Source organism: Sander vitreus, chromosome 22 (assembly GCF_031162955.1).
Source record: "Sander vitreus isolate 19-12246 chromosome 22, sanVit1, whole genome shotgun sequence".
Lineage (NCBI taxonomy): Eukaryota > Metazoa > Chordata > Actinopteri > Perciformes > Percidae > Sander > Sander vitreus.
The window spans coordinates 2,441,937-2,449,704 of NC_135876.1; the positions used below are offsets into that span (position 1 = coordinate 2,441,937).

General features: G+C 45.9%; 1 long non-coding RNA gene across 1 annotated transcript; it reads right to left on the reverse strand.

The window, feature by feature from the left end:
- Positions 1 to 511: 511 nt before the first annotated feature.
- Positions 512 to 6,187, reverse strand: LOC144537273 (uncharacterized). The gene is made up of 3 exons (XR_013503839.1): positions 6,057 to 6,187; positions 3,033 to 3,082; positions 512 to 607 (listed from the first exon to the last, which is right to left on the reverse strand). It is a non-coding gene; the product is annotated as an uncharacterized LOC144537273 (long non-coding RNA).
- Between the last annotated feature and the right edge of the window lie 1,581 nt (positions 6,188 to 7,768).

The following is a 7,768-nucleotide window of genomic DNA, read 5'->3' on the forward strand; positions in this document are numbered from 1 at the left end:
CCACCACGGAAGGAAACCGGAGAGAATTTTGGAACCGGTCCCTGTCATTTTGCGCTTAGCTCTGATGGTGCTGTCAGAAGGAGCTGTAGGACGAGAATAACGATGCGAAACGGCCTCAAAAGGTTGCATTATCGTGATTGATGCCCTTCAGGGATGTGGTGTGTGTGGGTGGCTGGCTGAGCGATGCAGTACCGGGCTGTAGATCAGGACTGTCTTGCTTCTGGCGTCGTTGATTTCTTCTGGTGTCAGAGGTTCGTCCCCTAGCACGTAACACACCGTCGGAGTCAGTCTTTACCACTGCCTCGTTTCTGGTGTGTGTGTGTGTTGCACCGTTGGTGACACAGAACGCCGTCTGTCAGGTCACGGATTTCCGGGCGTCTGGCGGGACTGCCTCGTCTTCTGGCACTGGGACCCTCTTGCAGTGTGATGCGTGGATCCACGGAGCCCGCTCAGCAACCTTCACTGCTGTGTGGGTGACCAGAAGAACCTGGAAAGGACCTTGCCAGCGTTGGGATTGCTGAAGTTTCTTACGACCACAAAAATTCCTGGCTGCAGAGTGTGGAGCGGTCCTTCGGCTGGGTGGGGCAGGGCAGCAGAAACCTGGATTCTTATGACAGAGAGAGAAGAAGACAGTTGTACACAATATTGCAACATATCATGCTCACACAGAGCTGTGGAGGGAAGGGGTGCTTTAGGAGCCTCTACCCCCACACTGGGTGGTCTGCCGAAAAGAATCTCAAAAAGACTGAGGTTACTGTGCGTTCTTACCCTCATTCGCATGTACATTAGTACTATTGGTAACGCCTTTGTCCAAGGAAGACCCGTGTCCTCGCAGCATTTAGCCAGTTTGGTTTTTCAGAGTGCCGTTTTCTCTTTCGACGGACCCGGTGCTCTGGGGATGGTAACTGCAATGCCTTCTGAGGTCTATGCCGATGTACAGACTTAACTGGGTTATTGCTTCATTGACAAAATGTGTGCCGTTATCACTTGACAATCGACTTGGTATTCCCCATCTGGGAATAATTTCTGCCATTAGAGCCTTTGCTACCACTGAAGCAGTTTGTTTTGAAGCGGGAAACACCTCCACCCATTTTGAAAACATATCAACCATCACCAAACAACACTTTTTTCCCCTCCGACGGTGTGAGCTCAACAAAATCCATCATCACATGTTCAAATGCTTGTGTCGGTGGTGGATGTCCTGCCTGCTGTGTTACAGTCACTGGTCTGCCTACATTGTGTTGTGCACATGTCATGCAAGCTTTACAAAATTTTTCTGCAAATGTTGTGAAGCCCTTTGTGAACCATGTCTGTGTTAACAGAGACAGCATGCCACCCTTTGACACATGATCCCTTCCATGTGTCAACTTTGCAAAATGTGTAAAGAAATGGCGCGGAAGGCAGTGTTTTGAATCTGGCCCCAGCCAGACACCTTCTTTAAAGGTGCACCCTGCACTTTTCCACTGTGTTTTTTCTTGTGATGTAGCATGTGTCTACATAGCTGCCACTGAATCTGGAAGTGAAAAATCTGTGGTGGAGCAAGCTAACGCGTCATCCAGTGGCACGGGAAGGCGTGCAGCAGCTTTTGCAGCCATGTCAGCACGAGCATTTCCCCCTGGAGACCTCGTCAGTCGCCCCCAGTGTGTGCGGAACATTTGCATATGCCTATCTGTGATGGGAGCAAGATGGCCGTCAGAAGGTCATTTATCAGTTGGTGATGCAAGATAGGCTTACCATCGGATTTGAGGAAGTTCCGGTGTTTCCACAATGCCCCCAAAATCATGTACAACCCCAAAGGCGTACCTGGAGTCCGTATAGATCGTAACAGACGACCCTTCAGCCAGTTTGCATGCTTCAGTGAGAGCAATGAGTTCAGCAGCCTGCGCAGAGAAGTGTTTGGGAAGAGATTTAGCAATTAAGGTTACTGCATCTGATACTACAGCAAACCCTACCTGTCCCTGGCCAGTGTCAGGGCAGCGTGAGGCTGACCCATCCACATACAAAACCAGATCTGAATTTGGCACCGGTGTGTCAGTCAAATCTGGGCGCGGAGCACAGGTGTGTTGCAACTCAGCCAAACAGTCGTGCGGCTCACCCTCACCTGGCGTAGGCATAAGAGAAGCAGGGTTAAGTACTGTACATCGTTTAACAGTGACATTAGGCATATCAAGCAGACGTGTGATACCTCAAATACCGCGCTGCAGACAAATGAGAAGATTTTTGCTCCAATAGGATCAGTGAAACTGCGTGCGGTACTAGCAATGTTAATGGAGCATAGCCCACTATGTCTCTTGATGCTGACAGAGCTTTTTCAGCCGCAGCAACGGCTCGGAGACATATGGGCAAACCTGCTGCCACAGGATCAAGTTTTGCAGAGAAATAGGCCACCATCCGGAGCCTGTCACCGTGTGGCTGCAAGAGAACAGACGTCATACAGCCCAAACGTTCATCCACTGTTTGAGTGAATGGAAGTTTAGGGTTTGGCAGACCTAAAGTGGGAGGGTTTTGAAAAGCTTTTTTAAGATTTACAAACGCCTGACCCGCCTCGGTCGTCCACGTGACGCGATCGTGTGCAGACAAGTTGTTACCATGTATTATGTCAGCTAAAGGTTGAACTAACTGAGCATAATTTGGGATGAAAACACGACAATAGGAACACATTCCTAGAAATGACATCATTTGTTTTTTTGTTGCAGGTTTCGGGAGGGAAACTATTGCCTCAATCCGAGTTGGAGACAATGTTTTCCCTGACGCTGAAATGTCATGACCCAAAAGCACTTCCTTTTTCACAAATTGCAATTTAGCTAAACTAGCTTTGTGCCCCTCTGCTGCCAGGTGACACAATAATGCAATAGTGTCCTGTTCACACTGTTCTTTTGTTGGACTTGCAATCAGGCAGTCATCAACATATTGAAGGAGAGCAGAGCCTGGGGAAAGGGTTAAGCTTTCCAGGCTCTCTCTCAGTGCTTCGTTGTAGATGGTTGGGCTCTCGACAAATCCTTGTCCTAAACGCGTGAATGTGTAGGCCTTACCATCAAACAGGAACGCAAACCAGAACTGGCTGTTTTTGTCCACTGGAACACTGAAAAAAAAGCGTTAGACAAATCAACAACAGAGAAATACTGTGCCCCCCCAGGAATTCCTGAAGAATAGTGTACGGGCTTGGTACGTTGGGTGCACGTGCGTGAACCGCTGCATTTACTGCTTTGAGGTCCTGAACAAAACGCCATTCGACCGGTTTTCCCTTATCACGAATTTTCTTGACAGGGAAAATAGGCGTGCGAACAGGTGAATCAGGACATGGAACAATAACTCCTGCTTTCAATAGAGAGTTAAAGACCGGTCTGATTCCATTGATCGTTTCCTGTTTTAGTGGGTACTGATGCTTTTTGGGCCTAAAGTCTGAGTGCGGTGTGATGACAACAGGCTGACAATTTTTGATGAGACCCACGTCATATTTATGCGCTGCCCACAGGTGAGTTGGCACTTGGGACAGCAACGGTGAGATTTCTGTGGGAGAGACATTCACAGCATTATTCAGAAATGTGTGTGTGTGTGTGTTTCAGCTTCTTTCCGCTGGAACACACTGCGCGCGGCGGTCACACGGTGTGACAGGAGTTTCGATAAACTCCCGTGGAGGGGGAGGTGTGCACGTTCCCGTCCACGGTTTCAGTCCAGTCAGTCAGTTGGTCACAGTCCAGGACAAATTGTCCCAAGTTTCTCCACTGATCTGTGGGGGATTTGGATAAGGAGATATGAGCATGGGAGTGTAGAATTCTGAAAAACATTCTCTGTTTATCAGTCAAGGCTAATGCTGCTGCACATTTGTTTTCATGCCAGTATATGTAAGTACACTCAAGCTCATCTGTTTCTTCTTTAAAAAATTCTTCAACAAACATGTCATCACGTTCTGAAGAGACAAAACAAGTGCAATGTAAGTTATGTTCTTCCCTAAACTCAGAAAAAGGGGAGACCAATTTTCTGGCCTCATGCAGCAAGCCTGCAGCATGACCCTGGAGAATGGCCCACTGAAATATGAGCTGGGACCCGTGTGTGCTCTGTGAAAAGAACGAGTCATTCTGGGTAGTGACGTCTAATCTCACAACTTTCAGGCCTGTTGCCGTTGGGATTACTCCTACGCCAAAACGTAACATTTTGCCCTCCTCTCTGACTCGGAATCACTTAGGTCACTGTGTACAAAAATCATAGGATATGAAAACCTTTCTGGGACAATTGCTCCACTTGCACTTCTGCACAGAACAATTCTACCAGAAAGCTTTTGATTCGGGAACAAGGACTTCTGAAGTACAGAATTAGTTGCACCCTGAATCTACCAAAAACTCCACATCTTTCCCCTGTACATTCAAAATAGTTGTTGGTAATTTCTTATAAACCTCAGATGACAACATTGCATAAGTAGGAATACTTTCTATGTGTTGCTTTTGTTCTAGGTAAGAAATTGCGTCTAGAATGTTTTTCTCATCAAGTGGGGAAACAGTGTGATGTTTATGGTCTGTAATGGGTGCAGAAATTTGTGTTTGTGAGTTTGCATTTTTACTTTCCTTTGGCTGGGCAGATCTCGCTGGCTCAGACTCTCCATCACCGTCCCCTTCCACCACCTGTCAATCTGCTTGCTCCTGGCTGTAGCCAGAGAAGGACATTTGTTGGCCCAGTGTCCCTTGCCGCCACAGTTGAAACATACTGAATCAGGCGTCTGCTGTCCGCCGCGCCCTCTACCTCTCCCTTTTCCTTTTTTCTTTCCCTCTTTTCCAACGAGTTGGTTTACTGTATGAAACAGTGTCAGCTGGGCATCTTCGACCTTCTTCTTCGTTTTCTTTTCAGCCTGACGAGTTGACTCTTGCTCCAGCTGCTCTGCATGTTTTGTGTGTCTGACGATTTCTGTCAGTCTGGCTTCGTCCCAGCCAATACACGATTTCAGTACTCCAGCTCGGATGTCAGGCAGCAGCCCATTCAGGAAAGCGTTCTTTAGATGGGATTCCCATAACCCCATGGTGTGGAGGTGTAGGTGAACGTGAACGTGGGGGTAACGTGGGCACTGTGGGAGAAGGGCTGGATGTGACGGTGGAAGGCGTGTCGTCTTCCTTCAGCGTCACGACGTGATGAGGAGCAGCGACGTGTGGAGGAGGGTAGGGCGGGAGGTCGAGCAGCGGATCCACCTGTTTCATGCTCGGATACAGAGAAAATGCAAACATGTCAGTGGCAATCTCTGGTTTTTCTAGTTTCTGTGTTTCAACAAAATTACCAGTTTCTCCCTTAGATACCAGTTTTTTCATCTGCTTTCTTTCCCTGCATGTGGCTTCCTTCATCCACTGATTAAAACATTCTTTGTTTTTTTCTATTTGAATCAGATCTTGGTTGCTAATCATTTTTCTCCCTTTCAATATTTTTTCTTCTTCTTCTAAATCCTGTTTTAGCATTCTGAGTTTACCTGTGCTTAAAGAACCATTTTCAGGAAACCCGTGTTTTGTTGTCCAATAAGTCAGACATTCTAAAGATTTCGGCCCAAATTTTTTCATCATCTCATCCACCACTGGCCCTGAAGGAACGTGTGACGCTGTGCTCCTGTTACCCATTTTCCAAAAATAGATAACAACCAGCCGAAGTACTTCTTCACGTATAATCGTCACTATACGGCCCAGTTTAGTTCACGGTAAACTTTGCGGGAAAACCTGTAAACAGCTGCAACTTAATTTAAGCTACAATGACTGCTTATCTGTGATAGATTTCCTAAACGCTAAAAATCCTGACGAACAGATACGATGACTGTTTATCCGTATGATTTTAAAATCTATCCGTCACCCCGTTCTAGTCCAGATTGGATGAAATGATGACAGCTGGCGCTCTTATCTGTTATACTAAACAACCTGGGTGCCAAAGAAAACTCTCTTTTCCTGTTTTGTACACAACCCAAAATGTTCCCAAAGCAAAGATAGACTTTCACCGAATACCCTCAGTGAAACCACGGTCAATATCTCTGTCTCACAAACTGTCTCAATATCCAATTCAAATTGTTAATAGTTGAAACTTCAACTTACCCCCGCTGTTTGAAATTGCTTCCTTTTCGTTTGGATTTCAGAGTGGAATCAGCGAGCCCTCCGTGGTTTCTGACCCTCTGTCTCTCAAAGATGTTTTGGCGAGGTTTAGAGGCAGGTGATCATCAGATCCCTGGAGTCATCAGTCGCCCGGGGAGTCCCGATCTGATCCCTCCTTGAAATCCTGCCGACAACGCCAAGTTTGTGGTGGAAGTTTCTGTTCAGCGAGGGAGGAATTTGGGTGAAGAAGAGACCTTGTTGAAACAAAATAAAGACAGGCTGCAAACTGGATTAAAAGTTTAGGTATTCGGTGGAAGGGTTTAATTATTTTCTCGAGAGAACAATCAAAAATGACAAGAACAGCAATTCACAATGAACAGAGTTACAAAGTGACAACAGTTCTGTGCCTCGCGTAACATATGCCATCTCCTTATATCCCATTTTCCCAGCAGAAACACGACCATGTTTGGAAAACATTCTAATCTTGAACACTGCTGTCTAAAGCTGTCCCTGTACATCTGTCTAGTGCGTAAAAAGTCCTTCAATCTTAGGAGTCAGGAATTTATCTCGTCTACAGATTGGTTCAGGCTCCAACCTTAAGTTCGGGCAAACTGACCTTTGCATATCTCTGAGGGCGTAACTTTTGTTACCATTTGCTTACAGTGGAGAATTACAGGGTCGTAACATTTTCAGCTATCTTCAACACTGGAGGACTTTCAGGAAATATCTTTAGGAGACACATGTTTCAGAGGCATATTTTAAGGATCTACTTATAATTAAAAATTACTCAATAGATGAACAATCATTGTTAAGAAAATCATGGTCTATGTAATTTTTCCATTACAGGGGTCATCAAAAAGGGCTGACAGGCGTACCCTCGGTACCCTGCCAGCAATCCACTGAAGAGCCATGAAGATGAAAAGTAATGTTAGCATAATCAGTATTGCAAAATGCAATATCAAATGTGACTTAAAGTTGCCATACCTTGCTCGAATCTGTGACACAGTGCAGACTCCCTAAAGATCCGGGAGTCATGGACTGAGCCAGGCCACTTTGCATCAATGCTGGTGACCATGCATTGATGGTCACAAGTCATCTGCAAAAGCATCTTGTGTTAAAAATTAGCATTTATGTGAGGGAAACATAAATGTGCATTTGAAGGACTCCTTTACCAGTATGACCAAACGTGTATCCTTCATGCTTTACCTGAACGTTGATGAGTGGAATGACTTGGGATTAATGATTAGGAGTATAATGATTAGGAGTATGATGGATTTCATACTTAACAGTGAGCATCATGGGGCCTAGATTATTTATAGATGAAGTATATATTTACCTGCTATTTCATAAAAGCCCTCTTTGACGGACTGCGTGGGGAAGTGCCCTGGGAAGAAAATAAATATATTCAGTAGTGCTGTTAAAGCAAGGACCACCTTGCGAATTGCGCGGCAGACCGTGTTCTTACTCAGGTTCTCCGCATCACCCACAGCACCATAACAGTACCCGTAGCAAAATACTGCAACACTACGCATACAGTCTGTGGGACAGTGAGCGCACGGCTTTGATGCGTCGCATTGGCAACATACGGCTCAAGAAGCTGACCTGGGTTGAACCTTAAGTTACCTCGTTAACGCCAAATCTTGCTTCGTAGTACAGGACTTGGTTTGGTGGTGCCAGTCGCGAGGACAATTAAACTAAACTGATTTTAAAAGGCC